This window comes from Schistocerca americana, chromosome 6 (assembly GCF_021461395.2).
Source record: "Schistocerca americana isolate TAMUIC-IGC-003095 chromosome 6, iqSchAmer2.1, whole genome shotgun sequence".
Lineage (NCBI taxonomy): Eukaryota > Metazoa > Arthropoda > Insecta > Orthoptera > Acrididae > Schistocerca > Schistocerca americana.
In genome coordinates this window covers 151,892,079-151,912,312 of record NC_060124.1, presented here as the reverse complement: position 1 = coordinate 151,912,312, position 20,234 = coordinate 151,892,079, and the positions used below count along the sequence as shown (strand labels likewise).

General features: G+C 39.5%; 1 protein-coding gene across 4 annotated transcripts in view; it reads left to right on the top strand.

The window, feature by feature from the left end:
- The first annotated feature begins 10,849 nt into the window (after positions 1-10,849).
- Positions 10,850-20,234, top strand: part of LOC124619378 (dynein regulatory complex subunit 6-like) — a 53,282-nt gene continuing 43,897 nt past the window's right edge. Inside the window, exon 1 of one of the 4 annotated variants that reach the window (XM_047145708.1) lies at positions 10,850-10,918. The gene's annotated coding sequence lies outside the window, so the exon portion shown is untranslated. The other 3 variants (XM_047145706.1, XM_047145709.1, XM_047145707.1) reach the window with 3 other exon arrangements.

Below are 20,234 nucleotides of genomic sequence, written 5' to 3'. Positions count from 1 at the left end.
GAGGTTCAAGCGTTAATAGAAAGCACAGAAGCGGAAATCGTTATAGGTACGGAAAGCTGGCTAAAGCCTGAAATAAGTTCTGCAGAAATTTTTACGAAGTCTCAGACGGTGTTCAGGAAAGATAGATTAGGCAGAATTGGCGGTGGAGTGTTTGTGTCTGTCAGTAGTGGTTTATCTTGTAGTGAAGTCGAAGTAGATACTCCGTGCGAATTGGTATGGGTGGAGGTTATACTTAACAGCCGAACTAAGTTAATAATTGGCTCCTTCTACCGACCCCCAGACTTCGGTGATATAGTTGCTGAACAGTTCAGAGAAAATTTGAGTCTCCTAACAAATAAATACCCCACTCATACGGTTATAGTTGGTGGGGACTTCAACCTTCCCTCGATATGTTGGTAAAAATACTGGTTCAAAACCGGTGGTAGGCAGAAAACATCTTCCGAAATTGTCCTAAATGTATTCTCCGAAAATTATTTCGAGCAGTTAGTCCACGAACCCACGCGAATTATAAATGGTTGCGAAAACACACTTGACCTCTTAGCCACAAACAATCCAGAGCTAATAGAGAGCATCATGACTGATACAGGGATTAGTGATCACAAGGTCGTTGTAGCTAGGCTCAATACCGTTTCTTCCAAATCCACCAGAAACAAACGCAAAATAATTTTATTTAAAAAAGCGGATAAAGTGTCACTAGAAGCCTTCCTAAGAGACAATTTCCATTCCTTCCGAACTGACTATGCAAATGTAGACGAGATGTGGCTCAAATTCAAAGATATAGTAGCAACAGCAATTGAGAGATTCATAAAATTAAATGTCTTACCTTACAATTAATTGTGGACATTTTTCAGCAGGAAATCTCTTCAATTTCACAGTGAACTTTATGAAAAAAAGGGGACTAGTGCAGCAGGGGATACAACCCGTCGGCTTTGAACAATGACGTCACAAGTCGCCAGAGAGCATGTATTACAGAGATGAAAGAGCTGAGGAGAATGTTGAGAAACAAAGGAATGCGAGAGAGATAAACATTGATTTTGTCAAAAGCATAAGTGTTTTTTGACTTTTTAAAAAAAAAAAAATCTCACGAGATAGAATAAACTGATCCTACTTTATTAAGCAATATCTTGTCAAAAGCCGAGAAGCGATTGTTCTTTATGTTCTAGCTTCCTTCAGTACATAATAAGTGTTTTTTGACTCTAAAAAAAAATCTTACGAGATAGAATAAACTGATCCTACTTTATTAAACAGCTCCCTTCAGTACCTAATTAGTGTTTTTTGGCTTTTCAAAAAAAAAAATCTCACGAGATAGAATAAACTGATCCTACTTTATTAAGCAATAGTGTTTTTTTGACTTTTTTTTAAAAAATCTCACGAGATGGAATAAACTGATCCTACTTTATTAAGCAATATCTTGTCAAAAGCCGAGAAGCGATTCTTCTTAGTGTTCTAGCTCCCTTCAGTACGTAATACGAGTTTTTTGGCTTTTTAAAAAAAAAATTTCACGAGGTAGAATAAACTGATCCTACTTTATTAAGCAGCTCCCTTCAGTACCTAATAAGTGTTTTTTGGCTGTTTTAAAAAAAAAAATCTCACGAGATAGAATAAACTGATCCTACTTTATTAAGCAATATCTTGAAACAAATAATTAGGTTAATTAAGTCACACGTTTAATGATGCACCCAATATCAAGCGATCGCTTTTAGATTTACATTCAATTATTTTATTCAATTATTTTAATGATAGTGCTTATTAGAACACAGAACTGCTTTATTATCTATGCCTCGAAGTGAAGACATTACGATCTATGACTAAGGAATGACGTCATTGTTCAAAGCCGACGGGTTGTATCCCCTGCTGCACTAGACCCCAATTAATTGTGGACATTTTTCAGCAGGAAATCTCTTCAATTTCACAGTGAACTTTATGAATTTAAAGTAAAAAATCTGTTTATAATGAAGATGAGTAGTATGTAAATAAGAAACAAATACAAAGACGACTGTAACCGAGGACCACAGACTTCGGGTCTAGTGAAGCAGGGGATACAACCCGTCGGCTCTGAACAATGACGTCATTCCTTAGTCATAGATAGTAATGTCTTCACTTCGAGGCATAGATAATAAAGCAGTTCTGTGTTCTAATAAGCGCTATCATTAAAATAATTGAATGTGAATCTAAAAGCGATCGTTTATCTATATTTCACTATTTTACCATATTTCACTTTCTTATTCCACCAATATGCTTCAATAGCTGATAAGTGTTTTTGCCTTATTAAAAAAAAAAAATCTCACGAGATAGAATAAACTGATCCTAAGATACAGATGCATCAGTAGCTGATAAGTGTTTTTTGGCTTTTTTTTTTTTTTAAAAAAATCTCACGAGATAGAATAAACTGATCAGCTACCGAAGGGAGCTACAACACTAAGAAGAATCGCTTCTCGGCTTTTGACAAGATCAATGTTTATCTCTCTCGCATTCCTTTGTTTCTCAACATTCTCCTCAGCTCTTTCATCTTTGTAATACATGCTCTCTGGCGACTTGAGACGTCATTGTTCAAAGCCGACGGGTTGTATCCCCTGCTACACTAGACCCCAGACTTCAGTGCAGAGCAAGACGATAGAATATTTCAAAACAACCACCACTGGAGTTTAGACAGCTCTCATTGGTCAATTCCAGCTTCGTTTGACCCCTAGCGCCTCTAGTGGTCTGGAATGGAACTACGTAGCTTGTTGCCTCTTCACCCATATAGTTTTCACCCCTGTGGCATCTACTACAGTCTAACAAAACAGTCACGACACTTCGCCTCGATTTTGTTACCTACTGCGCCAGCTGCGCGCCAAGCGGCCAGTAAATAAAACTGTTGATTTCGGCGCGATCGTGAAAGCGAAAGCGAAAGGGAATAGTAATTGTTTATTTTGGTTTGTACAATGGTTTTTACTAACGGAAACGTCTATAGTGCAATAACGTGAAGCAACACCAAGAAGAAGACACCACATCTATCTTTTTTTTAGGTTTCCTAAGGGCCCTCAGAGCTATATGCTGTAGGAACCGCCTGATGACACACTTTGGCGTTTATTCTATGAAGAATATTATTTACGATGTGTTTATTCTTTGGTTTTGTTCTAGCGCTATGCCATCTCTTTTTATATATCTTGGCTTTTATATTGTTCCTGTGTTCAACGACATGCAAAAATAAAGTAATATTCTCGAACACATTACTCTCTCTCAAAAATAATTATTAATTAGCCTCAGTCTAGAACAGGTACATAAACAACTCGAAGCACTGAAGTTAGCATCGGAGATGCCTATTACTCCAACGTCAAACACGCGTGCGGCAGTACAAACCAACAGCCTGACGGAAAACATGCAGCACGTAAAAATTCGAACAACGCAGTTCCTGTCTGACAAACTGCAGCTATGGTTTGCAATGATTGAACTCACGTTTGCCCAAAGCAAGATACATGATGAGCACACGAAGTTCGCAATAAAGGTGACTGAGCTGGATGCTAGAGTAGCAACTGCAGCATAAGATGTAATACTCCGACCTCCATCAGAATGACCATAAGCGGTGTTGAAAAACTTATTACTCACCAGGTTGCGTGAACTGTTAAATCAACGCATATGGCAGGTGCTTAAAGAAGAAGCTGTAGACGACAGGACACCGTCGGAATTTTGGAAGCATTTGCGCAGTATCGTCAATGCAGATGAATTGTCATATGCGACACTCCTAGATCAATTATCAAGCACGGTAGAAGCTGCACTAAGTAACTCATGGAAAAGACAACATGCAGAACCTCTCGGAGATAGCAGACAAAGTCCACGACCATAGGCAATCCACGAATGGCTTGCATGACAATCTTTAACGGGGAAGAAGCGTCAGAAGTGATAGCAGCAATACAGAAGACTCAGTATACGGGCGTCAACAAACAAATACAAGAACTAACACGACAGATGACATTATTGCAGCAACAGGTCTCACAATTGTTACTGAATGAAAACAGCAAGGCCAACGGCGAAATTAAAAAATGACAGGTATGTTGGTACCACCAACGCTTTGCGGATAGAGCAACAAAGTGTTAGCAGCCATGTGCGTGAGCGGCGGTGAGCAGTAGGAGCAGCGGGCCGTGGTAGCACAGAAGAGCGCCTGTAACAACGACATGAGACAGACGCAAACTACGAACGAGTAAGTAACATCACTAATTTTCTTACTACCTTCAAATGGCTTTATGTAAGAGATGCGAAGTCGAACCTTTGCTACCTAATAGACTCGGGATCCGGTGTGAGTGTGCCCCCCTCTACTGGCTATTAAGGAACGGATAGCACTCCACTGATGCAATTAACCGCAGCAAATACGTTTGTTGCTCATGGCACACCTAAAATCGAAGTCGCTTTAGGTTTCAAACAAAGCAGTCAGTGGATCTTCATTCTGGCAGAGGTGTCAGAGGCGATATTGGGTGCAGACTTTCTTTGTGACACATTACCATAGATCTTGCTAATGCACAGATTAAACGAAATCAAGAGACAGTAGATGGCATCACAGAACGTGACACTTATCGCGCTGGCAAGCATAACTGTGACGCAGTGTCATATGCCGTAAATGATAACACGGTCGCAGAAAAATCTGCAGTAACTCACAAAACTGTTCACTACATTTAAACCACGCCCGGTCAGCCAATACATCAACAACCACGCAGGTTAGCACCCTTTCGGTTCATGGCACCAAAAGCAGAATTCGAGGCATTACTGGCATCAGGCGTCGTACGTAGATCAGAAAAAAGATGGACCGTGGAGACCATGTGGTGATTACAGGAAGTTAAACGCACGTACTATACCAGATCGTTACCCAGTGCCTAATATTCACGATTTCACAAATCAATTAGCTGGGGCAACGATCTTTAGCATTATCGGTTGTAAAAAAGCTTATCGCCAGATACCGGTCGCAGAAAACGACATACCGAAAACAGCAGTTACAACACCTTTCGGCTTATTGGAATATGTCCGATTGCCTTTCGGGTTAAAGAACGCAGCTCAAACGTGGCAACGATTTATTGATGAATTATTGTGTGGGTTGAAAGGAAGCTTCGAGTATCTTGATGACATATTAATCTCATCAACGATGGGAGAAGCACACGAGAAGCAACTGTCTGCAGTGTTCGCTTGCATAAACCAGTACGGAATAATAGTCAACAAAGCAAAATGCAAACTGCGATAATGGCAAGTGACGTTTCTAGGATATGAAGTTCCGGCGGAGGGCATACGCCAGCGAGAGGACAAGATAGCAGTAATCGACAACATGAACCGCCCCAACACTTACCATCAACTCAGAAAATTTTTGGGCGTGGTAAATTTCTATAGACAATATTTGCCGCGAACTGCACTATAGTTCAATTCTTTTATCTTGGCGGTTCGCGCATGCCCGCCCAGATGCGGGAGATTGCTGTGTTGCCAGTTGCACGTGCCAAGCAAACTTACATTTAGTGGGGAGCGCGCAGTTTGAAGTAAAGCCACCAGGGCCGCATTAACCCTTTCGCTGCTACAGAAGACGTGCTCCCCACATTTCGCGCTGTGCGAGATTTTGTCATCACTGCACTGCTCGCCTGTGTAGACACATGGGGTTCTGACTCCTTTGGCACACTTAACATTCGATTTCACAAAAACTATTTGGCCCAAAAATTTGATTTTTACGTATCTTCTTGACTGATACCTTCCCCCATAAATGACTTAATTTTCTTTCGATGATCAACGCAGTTATTGTGCAGCATTAAATGTAGTAAACCACAGCACGAAATTTTGAAGAGTTTGCAGAGGTATAAGTCCATAGCGTATACTTTCTGTATGGTTGATTTCAGTTTCTACTAGAAATTTCAAAAAAGTACATTCAAACGAGTAAAATTCATGAAGTAAGACACTCCGATATTGCTTTTAAATAAAGAAAATATTACTCACTGCACAAGATTTGATCTCAGAACCTTTCGCTTAGCACCCAAACACTTTAACCATTGCTTGTTTGGTTTGATTAATTAATAGAATATGAAGCAATTGGTATAAAGAATGCTTTTTCCAAACTTTCTATAAAAGAAATTCTGCTATCAAGACATTGCTTTCGTTCAGTTACTTTATTTATGACTGAACGTTTCTAAAACTGAAGACACTCGTCCGTGATCTGTACAGCAGTCGAGCTCTGGCAACGTCGTTTGCTGTTCATTGGCTGACTGTGTTTTGTGACGTCAGATGCGCACAACGAACCTAAACTCGGCCGCCATCATAAATGACGCGCACTTTAGTACAAGCGCCCTTGACAGACGCTCTCGCAGGTAAAAATGCAAATGGCAAACGACATTACAATGGAATGTGGACATGGAGAGAGCATTTCAACACATGAAGGCCGCCTTACGAAAAGTAGTACTCATTACTCAACCTGTACCAAAAGTACGTCTGTCAATAATAGTCGACACCAGCCGAGATGCGTTAGGAGCTGTACTGCACCAGAAAGTAAATGACAAATGGCAGCCTTTGGGTTTTTTCTCACGAAAACTTACAGACCCATGAAGGAAGTGGAGCACATATGACAGAGAACTATTAGCGATATATGAAGCTATCTGGTACTTTCTCTCGTATGTAGAGGCAAGAGGATTTACTCTAAACACCGACCATAAACCAACAACCTATGCATTCTGTAAGTCGCAGGATAACTTTTCTCCATGTCAATTTCGCCCTTTAGAATACATCAGTCAGTTTACAACAGATATCAAGCATATCAAGAGAGACGAAAACACAGTCGCAGATTTCCTGTTGCAGGTCTCGGGTATTTCACAAACCACAGACTATGATAAATTAGCCACAGCACAAGCTAATGATGCACAACTCCAACAGTACTTACAGGACATAACAACCAGACTTCAGTTAAAATTAATCCAGCTGGCAGGCGCGAATGTGAAGATATGGTGCGACATAGCTACAAACAAACCCAGGCCTTTCATCCAAAGGCAACTACGGAAAGAGGTCTTCGACAGCACACACGGACTCAGTCATCCGGGTAGCAGAGCAACTATCAAAATACTCACAGAACGTTTTGTCTGGTCGAGTATAAGGAAGGATTGCCGCGGTTGGGTAATGACATGCATGCTGTGCCAAAGGAACAAGATTGGATGGCATGTACATAAAGCAGTTGGAGATTTTTCTCCAGTAACAAAGCGGTTCTTCCACTTTCATTTGGATATTGTGGGCCCTATACAAGATGAGCAGAAGCTTCTCCACTACCGGACATTTCAGCAGAGACAGTAGCTCGAGTATTTTTGGCTTCTTGAAACTCCTGTTTTGGATGTCCACAACCGACCAAGGAAGACAATTTGAATCCACTTTATTCCAACAATTATCCAAGCTCTGTGGATTCCACCATCACCGCACCGTCATTCAGTGAGCTATGGCATGGTTGAGCGGTGGCACGGTACATTAAAGACAGCATTGATGTGCCATAAGGACAGCTGGACTACAGCGTTGCCAGTGGTGCTGCTAGGTCTCCAAACTGCCTGCAAATCAGACCTAGGTGCATCCATGGCTGAACTGGTTTATGGAGAGAACCTCAGGCTGCTGGCAGAATTTTTCGTTGAACCGACGGAAGCGACAGTGGGCAACATGCCTTACAGCTTACAACAAGTCCACAGCCACATGTCACAGCTATGACCGACACCTAGTTCTGGACATGGCACCAACACGCCATTTGTTCATGAGCAGCTTAGCGATTGCCCTCATGTGTGGCTGAGGACAGACGCTGTACGAACACCTCTTCAGCCGCCATGTACTGGGCTGTATAAACAACTCACGAGAGATGAACATACGCTGCAAATAAATGATGATGGCAAGCGATAAACAGTTTCCAATGAGAGAGTTAAACTGGTGCACATGTGGCCACCAGCTGACGAAGAAAATCAAGATACCAGTAAAGAATCGCCGCCTACACAATATGACGAAGAGGTGGTGAATATCAGACGAGATGATCTTATGAAAAAAGTCCCTGTTTACCTTTATAATATCGTTAAGTTTTGTTCGCTACTTAGAACCGAACAAGTTGACAATAATAAAATGTTGTGAATCCACTACCCACACTGTCCGACATCTCAAATAAGCCACCTCAAGTGATGATGAAAAGGAAACTGTCACAAAGGTTCGACAATCCGTCTAAAGCTGTAATACAGTCCTATGGCACAGAAGCAGGCAGTTCAACTCTCCATATATCAGTGCCAGATTCATCTGAATCGTCAACACAGACCTGTTTGACGATGATGTGGTTAGATTAAGTGCAGTTATTTGTGTCTTGCCAAAGCGTGTGAAGTGTTGGAGTGCGCAGAACACTAGACTTCATGCAAAACTATTACGGAACATGGAAAGTGCCTGTCATTTTAATTACAGACAGCAACAGAAACTGTATCAGAAGGATCAAGTGAGGAAGGACAAACAAATTTTGAAAATTATAGGATTTTAAGATGGGAAGAGGAACAAAAATAAGCTGTTTGCTCTAAATCTATTATATTACACCACTTGGGCATACAAAGTTTGCCAGACTGTTTAATGCTTTCATCAGTACGTACATTACAGAGGTATGTGGGAGCTATACAAATAAAATATGGGATAAGTAGCAATATTTCCACCTTTTAAAGCATAAGGTATAGCATTTCTCAGATACTAATAAACAAGTGAATACTGCATTGGATGAAATGTCTCTAATGGCAAATTTAACATACGACAGCACTTACGACGGCGTCATTAGTTTTGGGGACTTGGGGTTTATACCCACAGCACATTTCTCCCACTATTTGGCAGTTGCTTGTCCCACTTAGAATTACAAATTATTTCAGCAAGAGTGCTGAGCAACCGAGCTGACATCTTTTCTTCATCCAGTCACGAATCGAAACACTTTTCTAATTTTTTTCTTATGCAGCAATTCTGCGCAACAGGCTTTAACTCCATCACAACTCATGCGACGTGCAGCTGCCAAAACTTTCGTTTCAGACACGACTCAGGAACCCACAAAACGACGAAACTGAAGCGTTTACTGATTTCGTCATGTCGACATTCAAATATGAAACCATTTGCGTGCAACTCATTCCACGCAACGAGTGGCGCAACCCAATTTCGTCGTGTAAACTAGGCTTAACACCGACAGCCGCAACACTTCACACATAAGACACAATGACTAAACCGCAGTATGCCTATGGAACAAATGGGGCAGTGCCTTTTGCACGTAGAGATACATGTTCGTGCTTCTTACGTGTGAATCTGTGTGTTTATATTCATTTGATATCAAAGTGGTAAGCTGCAGTTGTAATGCCGCAAGTGTTTTTTCACGAATGTGTTGTTTGCCACTGGATTCACGATTTTTATCCCAACTCGCGCTTATTTTAGAATAATTTTTATAAACATCTATGTCTTCAGATATTAGACAATCTCTCGCGGCAAAAAAATAATTCAAATTTCGTAAATCACGTACGAAAGGGACGCAAAACAAACATTATGCTTACGACGAATCTAATGTTCTCCTTTCTCGCCCATTTCAGCGCTAGTGTCGCTCCAGCTGTCAAACGGTAACAACTTTTACAGCAGCGAGTGTCGCGACTGTCATGTTAAGCCCAGTTTACACGACGATATTGGGTTGCGCCACTCGTTGCATGGAATGAGTTGGACACAAATGGTTTCATATTAGACTGTCGACACGGCGAAATCTTACACACTTCAGTTTCGTCGTTTTGTGGGTTCCTGAGTCGTGTCTGAAATGAAAGTTTTGGCAGCTGCACGTCGCACGAGTTGTGATGGAATTAAAGCCTGCTGCACGGAATTTCTGCATAAGAAAAAAATAAGAAACGTGTTTCGATTCGTGACTGGATGAAGAAAAGACAGCTCGGTTGCTCAGCACTCTTGTTGAAATAATTTGTAATGGAAGACCCAAGAAGTTCTTTTACTTATCTTAGAATGTCACCAGAACTGTTCACGCTTCTTCTAAATAGAGTTAATTTTGCGATAAGGAATAAAGATACTGTAATGCATGAAGCACTTCTCCAGAACTGAAATTACATAGCACATTGCGTGCATTACAATCGAGAACACTCGGCATAGTATAAGATGCGGATTTAGTTGGTGATGACACTTTTTCATAAACATTAATAATTATTAACATTAACAGTAATAATTACTAACATTATCGGCAATGATTATTCGAACAGGCCGCATTAAGAAGAGAATGGTTTGCAGACTACTCTCTTGAAGATAAATCTGTAGAGTGGCAATATTTCGAAAGTCAAACATATGTGAATGGAGAGCACTGCTGCGACGTTTTAAATAGGCGAATATTGAATAAAGAATGCAGATTCTTGATTTGTGTAGCCTTCTCTCCTGTCAACAAGATCCCTTAAAAAAAAAAGTCGGCCAACTCGAACGATGAGAGCATTTCTTGTAGACGACAGCATTTCCACAGCTAGAATTACATTTGCTTGTATTTTTCTTAATTCAGTTGTATATGTGCTTCTAATTCAATAAATTTTGCCCTGCAGCTCAGATATTGTCAAACTTTCTGTGTTCTGATTGCACGTGAAGGTCTCAGGGGCAGCAAAATATTGCTTATTTTTGTAATCAGCATCACTGAAATCCCACAAGCACCAATGCAAAGTATAGATATCCAAAAAGCGAACATTATTCCCCGTTCTTCACTGCACATTTCAGTTTGTCTACACTATACGAACTCACATAACCTCAAAACTCATACAACTACTGTCGCCACAGTTGGAACACGCCTGAAGTGTTTAGTTTCACCGACGAGTAGCGCAACAGTGCGGCACGCATGCGCAGTGGCCGATAGCACAGTTACCTGTAAGTGTCGTCGTGTAAACTAGGCTTGGTATCTACTGTGCATCTCTGACGGGAATTTAAAGTATGTCTGAGAGCTTATGACGTATATCTTTAGCGCTTTGACGTTTGCAGGAAATGTCAGTCGAATGTTTTGGTTATATGCCAGCCGTAGATTTTGAAAAGAAGGGAAGGATGTTGTTTTGTTAATAGCGCCCACTAGTGAACGCCCAAGGGTGTTCAGTTAATTAGATTTTGGGCTCTGAGATGCCTCAAGAGGTCGCAATCTCCTAAGCACGGGTGGTAAGAAACACAATTGTCCAAAGCCGACGGGTTTCTTAATACTGTCCGTGATCTGGATAAAACATGTTTGATCGTTAGAGATTGTATGACTTAAAAATTGAAATACAGCCGCAAAGAGATTAGTTTTCACATGTTTGGATCCACCAGAAATTTGGATTCTTTTTAAAAGTTTATTAGTAAATGTGCATATTGTGTAAGTACTGCTTTTGTATATTAACCTTGGAAAGAATCGCAATTAGTTAAGGTTGATTCTTGGTGTATTCGTTTGGGTATCGAAATAAAAGAAGCCTTCGTTGGTAGTTACGTAGTTAGGGATAGGCTACCGTTTCAAGTAACGCCTCAGTTGAAATGAAGGTAATATTGAGAAAAACGTTGTTAGAAAACTGCACGTTCAGTAACTTGTATACTTAAGGAAACCACGTGTAGTGGAATATGCTATAATTGCATAAATTTGTATTATTAGACAAGAGAAAGAATTAAATATATAAGAAAATAGATAAGCCACATGGTATTTAGGTTGATTGGCGCAAAAAATTGTCCATTAAGCTTCGGCATGTAAACGTAAGAAGTCAAATCGTTTTGACTGATGTTTAGGCATGTAAAAGTAGCCGATTGCCAGGTTCATACGTGGAATTGAGTCGTCATAGCTGTGTGTCGAAAACTAATGTAGTCTGAGCTCGTGCATTTCATGACCTTATGTTGATGTAACCGCAGCAGTCGAAGTGTTGAAGAGTCCATGCTTTCCTTTACTTGTAAGAAACAGCTAACTCATTTTAGTAACCACAATAGAAGGAAGCATTAAAAATGTTTTGAGATTAGGTGTTTTTGATTAGCAACAGTGACCATCTATATTTGAAAAATTTGCGTAAAAATACACACTTGAATCGTGGACATGTAGTTGTATGTTTCAAGTTTAGCTTTTTCTGTTTTGTAAGTATAGATTTTTTTCTGATAAGAAACTGATATTGTTGACACTGGTGTGTAGAAGTGTGTTGTGCAAGGTGACATATTTCTTCAGGAAATCATAATGTAAGGTTTTCCTATCTACAGCTTGTGAAATCCCCAACTGTGTGAAATGCTTTCTTAAGCCAGATTTGTAAGATATTTGAATGTTGTTTATGAAATAAATCGGGCAGCAAGTTCAAGATATGCTGAAAGTGTACTAGTTTGTCTACACGTTTCACACAGCTTCACTTCTGTGGAGACTAGACAAAAGTGTGCAGATAACTCAAGGCATTCAGGAATACACTGACAAGACAGAAGTAAAAGTGCAAGACAAAGTTAGTGGTCGTCAGAGGATTAAAAAGGCCAAATCAGTGCTGCTTGAGAGTAGTCATGGGGAAGGGGGAATGTTTGAATTAGTAGAGAAGTCCATAGTTAAGGAATACCAGGTATCTAACAATTTTATGCCAAGTGCAGGGCTCAGTGATGTCACGACTCTTTAAGCGATATTAAAAGTCCTGGATGAAGTGTTATGTAGAACATTTAAATGCAGAGCTATAAGAGTCATTCAACCGTATGGAGGGGTGACGTAAGGGTGAGAGTGATGCATCGCCCCTCCTGTGATTGGACCACAAATGGTACGGTCTGCAGCAGAGTCTCTGGTTATTTGCATGACCAGTTTTCTTGAAGCATTCAGTGTAACCAGAACAGTATCCGCACAGTCCCCATGATTTCCAAAATTTTCACTAGGTAAATGTTTCCAATAGATACAGTAGTCGAATAACATACTTGCAGTAAAAGAAAAAGAGAAACAAAAAATGGCAGAATGTTTAATACAAAGTTTAATGTACGTAATACATAACTGAACTTTTCCGCCAAAATATAAGGTTGTTAGATTGTTATATGTTTTAGCGTTAATCAGCCAAGGACCATATCATAAGTATATAGGAATTTTTATGTTAATACAGTGGAAATCACTTGCTCAAAATATACAACACACAAAATACAAACATGCTGTGCAAGGATAGGACAGGTAGCCCCCCAAGGCCTTCATTAAGGATTCATCTCTGTCTTTGTGATTTAGCGAAAACCCCATAAAATCCAATTCTTGATGACCAGACAGAACAACTCCATCCTTCCAAATACGAAGTCAGTCTCTTAACAGCTGCAGTGCCTCATTCGGTAGGCCTGTGGTTTCGTTCAAGGTCGCACACAGTGACATCTGCCGGTGACTCCTGGACCGTAAAGATTGCGCTGTGCCCCTTGCACTAACTCCAGTCTATTTAAAAAGCTGACTCCACACCTGCGCTCATTCAACTATGCTCCTCAGACCATCTGAAGTGCTGAGTTGGTATCCCCCATTATGAGTGTGATGTTGAACCCAAGAGAATGGCAAGACGTTAGTATTGTGGACTTGACACAGGATTTCCTCATGAAAGCCGTAAATCAGGATTGTGTTTTGAAATGTCACAGGGTGGTGGTATCCCCTTTCATTATTACCCTCTACTCTCAGCCTTCTTAGTCTTTGTGTGGTATGCATTACTTATGATGAATGTTGTAGCTACTCTTTTTGAATTGATATATTTTAGTAATCTTTATTTCCTATGGAAATTTATTTTTCAGTTTCATTTACTGATAAAAATGCTGTTTTGAGTTTTTTGTTTGTTTGTTTTTCCTGTGGTAATTGTAAGTGCAAACTCACTCTTGTTCCATGAAAATGTATAGAATTGTTATTGTTCCATGAAAATGTATAGAATTGTTAGTGAAATACCTGGTAATGTCCTTGACATGCACTACAGATTGGTAGATGTACTCATTTTGTGCAGTAAGAATGCCCAGTTTTTTAAATAGCTCTTTACAATGAGCCCAACTACAACTTATAATTATTATTCTTGTGAACCTTTTCTGCAGTTTAAAATTTGTCCATATTTTGTCCCTTTGATCCACAGAAAAGAAACACACAACTATGAATTGAGTGTATTTAAGCATGGTATGTCACCACACAAGACATTGGCTGTTACAAACTGATATTGAAAACCTAAGATCATAACACGCTGCCGAAATTCTTTTTGGCAGTAGTACTGTGTGTTCATCCCACATCGCTTGCTATTCAATCTCCATTCCTAAAAACTTTGTGTTTGTTTCACAAGCTACAGATTTATCATCTGTGCTTAATGTTACAGAATTGTTGTCCCCCTTTATGCTGATGTGTATAAGATTCATTTTCTTTATGTTCAATGTTAATGTAGTATACCATGCCAAATTCTCTACAGCCTTGAAGGTTTCATGTGTTTCCTCAAATAGGAGCTCTGGTGTTTTATCAATGACTGCGGATGTTGCTGTCATCAACAAGGAGATCATGCCTTATACTGTCTGGAAAATCATTGATATACAGAGTGAGTCACATAAGATGTAACACCCCTTTTATTTCATGAACGGTTTTAGTTACCGAAGCGAGTTTTTTGGCAAATGATAGCACACTAAGGGACACGTACTCTGGTATGGTGTGTAATAAAGAATTTTAACTCTTGTGTATAGGTTGAATACTGGAGCAAGTATGATTTTTTTAAATGGAATGTTATGGTTTTTTCAGCATCCCAAAGTAAAGGCAAGTACATTGATCTCATTCTTGTTAATTTTGAGGCGTAAGCTCTTCTCAAAAGAATGTGATAAATATTCTAAAATTGAAAAACAGGTCGCCCGAGATCAACTATTGCATTGTAAACCACCAGATGACATTGTTGTATAAAGTCTTTTGACTTGTTAATTGCATTCACTTTAGAACTAGCAGGAACTGTGTTGTCTATCAGTTGGCAATTTTTACTTCAACATTTCTTGAATGCAGAAATATACACCAATGAGGAGAAATTAGACAAGCTACTTTTGTATGGTGAATGTCAAACAAATGCTGTTGAAATGGTACTGGAAAATTGCATGATGCGACCATAGTTGCTTCCACAAAATTCAGTTATGAATGCAGATAGGAAATAGTTTTCCTAAGCCCCATTTGATGTGTCAGAAACAAGTATTTGCTGTAGTTCCATATACAAAAATCGTAGCTGACCCCATATCTGTCATACAGGAAATGAGGCTTTATCTTCATAGCACAGGCCTGTCTTGCTGCATTAGCCGTAACAATGGAGCCTGATGAGAGCTGTGCTTAGTGTTGTTTACACGGCGTAACTGACTGGCTGCATTGCTTTCCAGTTTCAGTTCATTTCTCAGACTCTTTTGCAGAAGGTTTCAATGTCAATACTACCAAGTGCTGTATCACTGTAATTGTCTTACCAAGAGCTGTTGAATGCAGTTATGAAAAGTATAAGATAAAAAATATATATATATTTTCAGCATCTCGGTTCATATCAGAGCTCAGAACATTATCCATACAAAATGTTGTAGGCCCCTATCAGCGTACTATCAATTGCAGAAAACCTCATTTTGATATCTGGAACTGTCCAGGAAATAAAAAGGGACTTATATCTTATGTGACTGACCCTCTATATTAAGAACAGAATTGGCTCCAATACTCTAGTCTGAAGAACACCTATGTTTATGTGTTTCTTGTCTGACAATTGTATCACTAAAAATTTATCAGCAGCAGATGTGTGAACTCCACCTTTTGCACCAGTTTTTCAGATAAGGCTGGAACCAATCATTCACTGTTCCTTGTATAACTCTTGCTCATTAAAAAATTCTTCTGAAAGCTAGCGGAATTTTTATTCTCTTTGTGTACTTCTTGATGACTCAATGCTTAATGTGTCTGCTATTCAGTGAGTGGCCTCCTTTAGTCCTGAATTATTTAGAGAGACCACAAACATTTTTAGGCCACTGAAAAGTAATAACCTCTTTGGTGGTGATTGTATGTTGGCCAAAATACTAAACCTTGTTCTGACTTGATAGTGCCCTACCTTGAGTTACAATTGTAATCAGTATCTCCTGAGAGATTGAAGTATCTGATGTCAGGTGGTGGAGTATGCATTAACTGTCTAAGTAAGTTAATTGCATCTGCTTTTTGACAGAAATCTTTTGTCTCCATGCTTGCATCTACTGTAAGGAAGAATTCATTGAATTTAGTAGTAAATGATTTTAATTTCACATTAGCTATACCTTTGGTGCTGTCATCTGGTAGTTTGGTATCATTTGCCTTGCCAAGTTTACTCATTTATGCATCTTAATGCTCCTAATTGTCCTTTGCTTATTCTTGCAATTTTTAATGTTTTGTGTTAGATTATGGTTTTTGTCTTCTTGGTGACATACTGAAAAATTCTGCGGTACTGCTTACAGCGCATTTTTGTCTCCATTAGAGCTATTCCTTCATATTACATAAAGCTCTCCCTCTTTCTAGCACAAGATATTCTGATCTCAGATGTTGGTTGCTCGTTTTCTCAACTTCCACTGTAAATGTCTGTGACTTTGTGTGAAAGAAACTGGGCTCATAATGTTACAAGAATAATTTCAGGAAAAAATTATATTTCTCATTTCTTTTGTGTTCTTGGTAAACTATTCTGTTTTTCATCCTGTAAATTCTCTGTGAAAAGTGTAACAGTCAGCATTTACATTTCAGAAAAATTTTACTTCTTTCTTAAATGTGATGACAGGGATGTATTAGTACTGCTTACTTCTAAAGTAAAGCAGTACCATCATAAAGACTTTAGGATTATGTTCTAAATTATGACAATGTATGTTAGGAGATAATGTACTGTAAAGTATCTCTGTTATCCAGAATGAGGTTTCCACTTTGCAGCAGTGTGTGCACTGATGTGAAACTTCCTGGCAGATTTAAACTGTGTGCCAGACTGAGACTTGAACTCGGGACCTTTGCCTTTCGCGGGGTAAGTGTTCTACCGTCTGAGCTACCCAAGCATGACTCATGCCCCATCGCCACAGCTCCGTTATCATTGGAAGGGTTCTGTGATCACCATGTTGTCATACTGAAGCACATGCAAAAATTTTTTGCACCTGAAATCTGGTCAAAATTTTACTGACAAAGCATTTCTTTTCCTATCACTGGCATGCCCTCTTACAGCAGGGACAAGAGGGGAACCACTGGGGAATATGATCCTATTGGATCATAAAAAAAACCATGAAAATGTTCACATTTATTTCAAGACTCTGACTGAAAAGTGGATTGAACCTTCCTGGCAGATTAAAACTGTGTGCCGGACCGAGACTCGAACTCGGGACCTTTGCCTTTCTCGGGCAAGCGCTTGCCCACGAAAGGCAAAGGTCCCGAGTTCAAGTCTCAGTCCAGCGCACAGTTTTAATCTTCCAGGAAGGTTCATATCAGCACACACTCCGCTGCAGAGTGAAAATCTCATTCTGAAAAGTGGATTACCAGCTACCTTATTATACCTACCTCAGCATCTTTAGAAATTTTACCAAAAATTTTGACTTGTGAACATGTTAACACATTTTTATGTTGAGAAAGGAGGAGACAGTGGGTAAGGGGGGGGGGGGAGTAGTAAGTACTGGAAGATAATATACAGTGGCTGTGGGAGAGGAATAAAGAGAAGTAGAAAGTGGATGTGGTTGAAAGCCAGTGCTAATGAGACAGGCTATGAAAATGACAACCAGGAAGTGAGATGTAGTGACCACGAAGGGACAGCAGAAGTGGGAATGAATGAATTAGATATTAGCAGTAAGAGAGAACATAGGGAGGCAGTGACAGTGAAAGGCGGGTGTAGTGGTAGGATAGAACAGGGTGACTGTGGCTTTGAAACAGGAGCCAGTAACAATTAGATAATTAGATAATGACAATTAGATGAGCAGAATGAGTGAGAATGGGCATGTGGAAATGGAAGGGTGTCAGCAATGTGACTGAGTTACATTTAGGGGTGAGTTTCATGTTTGAGTGCGAATATGTTCACATGCCAAAGTTTTTGGGGAAAACTTTTAAAGGTGCTGAAGGAGGTGGAATGAGACAACTTGTACCCCACTTTTCAGTCAGTCTTTTAAACAGCAGCATAATTTCCTTTTTTGTGCTCTAATAGGAGAATTTTTCCACTGGTAAAAATCATATGTATAAATTGTCCATGATGTAGTTATATTTTATAATGGCCAATTTGTATCTTTTCTTTATCTGAAAGTAGTCTGCTTTGTTAAACTCTCCTTTGATCTGCTGTAAGATCACTAAAATTTCTAAGCTACAGAGGATGAATTGAAACCAGTTGTGTGTACTTCCACAACCATTTACGTTTCACTTGTGTCCATTAAATAGTTGAAGACAATATTTATTAAATATGCCAAAAGTATATTTATAAATCTGTCACTCTTTATTAATATAGACACAGATGGACTGGGATTTGGACTACTTGTTGATTTGAAAGCATTAACATTTGACTCGTTTCTAATGGAGTTTTTCACATTTCTGTGTGAAATTTTTTTGTCTGTAGTTTTAACCATATTCCGTCATGGTCTGATATTGATTTCTCTACATTAATTATATACTTCTAGATATGTAAACTGTCTTGTTGTTTACTGTTTGCATATAATATACAGTGTGCCCTGAGAATGTTGGACAAATGTGTGTTTTGTTGTTTCAGGTCTAATATTTGTAACTATATTTCCAAAAATTAAAATCCTGTGGTGGCTGCAGTTTTACAAATGAGAAATAACATACTTTGGTGTACTTGAAAACTGCTCTGTATTATTTCTGGGGTTACTGCATACAGATATTGAATTGTTTAAAGCTTGGCAGTATTATAGAAACTGACTCATTAGTTTCAATAGAGAAATTAAAATGTTATTAATTTAATGATTGGTAAGATGTAAAAGAAAGAATTGTTTGAAAAGACCGTCCAATGGAGGAAGAGGTCAAGCATTCCAGAATTTAAGTTAGCATCTCACTTAGCAGAAATTGAGGGAGGAGGTATTGCTACGTTAGTCAGGAAGTGTTATACATTTAAGAACATAGACATTAATGAATTTTGCATAGAGCAGCATATGACGACATGTACTGAAGTAGAATTTTATAACAAATCCTTTTTAATAGTACGTGGGTACTGAGCAGCAGGAAGACCTTTTAATCTGTTCATCAATCATTTAAAAACTATATTGGCCTCTGTAGCAACTATTTGGCAGAAATTGTGGTTGCTGGAAATTTTCTTAAAAAACTGTTCCAGTAAAATATTATTTACATTGGTAACATCATCATTCAACTAAATTCCTTCCATAAACTTTCCAACTAAGGTAGCTGACTGCTCAGCACACCTTTTATAATATCTTTATATAAAGGTCCGATGAACGCCAATAATCATTGGCCGCTGACTGAGACAGTTTTCCCCCTGCAGGTCTGGGGGTTACAATAGGGCCGAGGTATTCCTGCCTGTCATAAGAGGTGACTAAAAGGAGTTTCACATGTTTCAGCCTTTATGTGATGGTCCCCTGTAGGGTTTCATCTCCATTTTTCACAATTTTCCTGAAGAACGAGCCAATTTGGGAAGGGCGCCTTACATAGTGCATAGTGTCCATGTGCTGAGACCTCTAGCATCCTTCATAGACATGGATCCGCACCTCCGCTCATTCTCCAGCTGTTGGGTGAGGTCACCCTCCTCGGTGCGTTTTCCTCCATCCTCTGTGCAGCATCACTTTCTGCGCTGTCGACTATAATGGACTTCTTACAGGGTATATACGATCCGGAACAACCGGGATATCCGGGAAAAACCTGAGAATTTTTTCATCCAGGAGAAAACAGGGAAAAACACCGGAATTTTTTAGAATTCCGGGAATTTTTCATTGTTTTAGTTTTCAGTTAAATTTTTGTAACTTTGACTGGTAAGAACCAATACTCTAATAAAGGATATTACTTTATCTCACTACTCCAGAATGAGATTTTCACTCTGCAGTGGAGTGTGCGCTGATATGAAACTTCCTGGCAGATTAAAACTGTGTGCCCGACCGAGGCTCGAACTCGGGACCTTTGCCTTTCGCGGGCAAGTGCTCTACCATCTGAGCTACTGAAGCACGACTCACGCCCAGTCTCACAGCTTTACTTCTGCCAGTATCTCGTCTCCTACCTTCCAAACTTTACAGAAGCTCTCCCTGCGAACCTTGCAGAACTAGCACTCCTGAAAGAAAGGATATTGCGGTGACATGGCTTAGCCACAGCCTGGGGGATGTTTCCAGTTTTAATCTGCCAGGAAGTTTCATATCAGCGC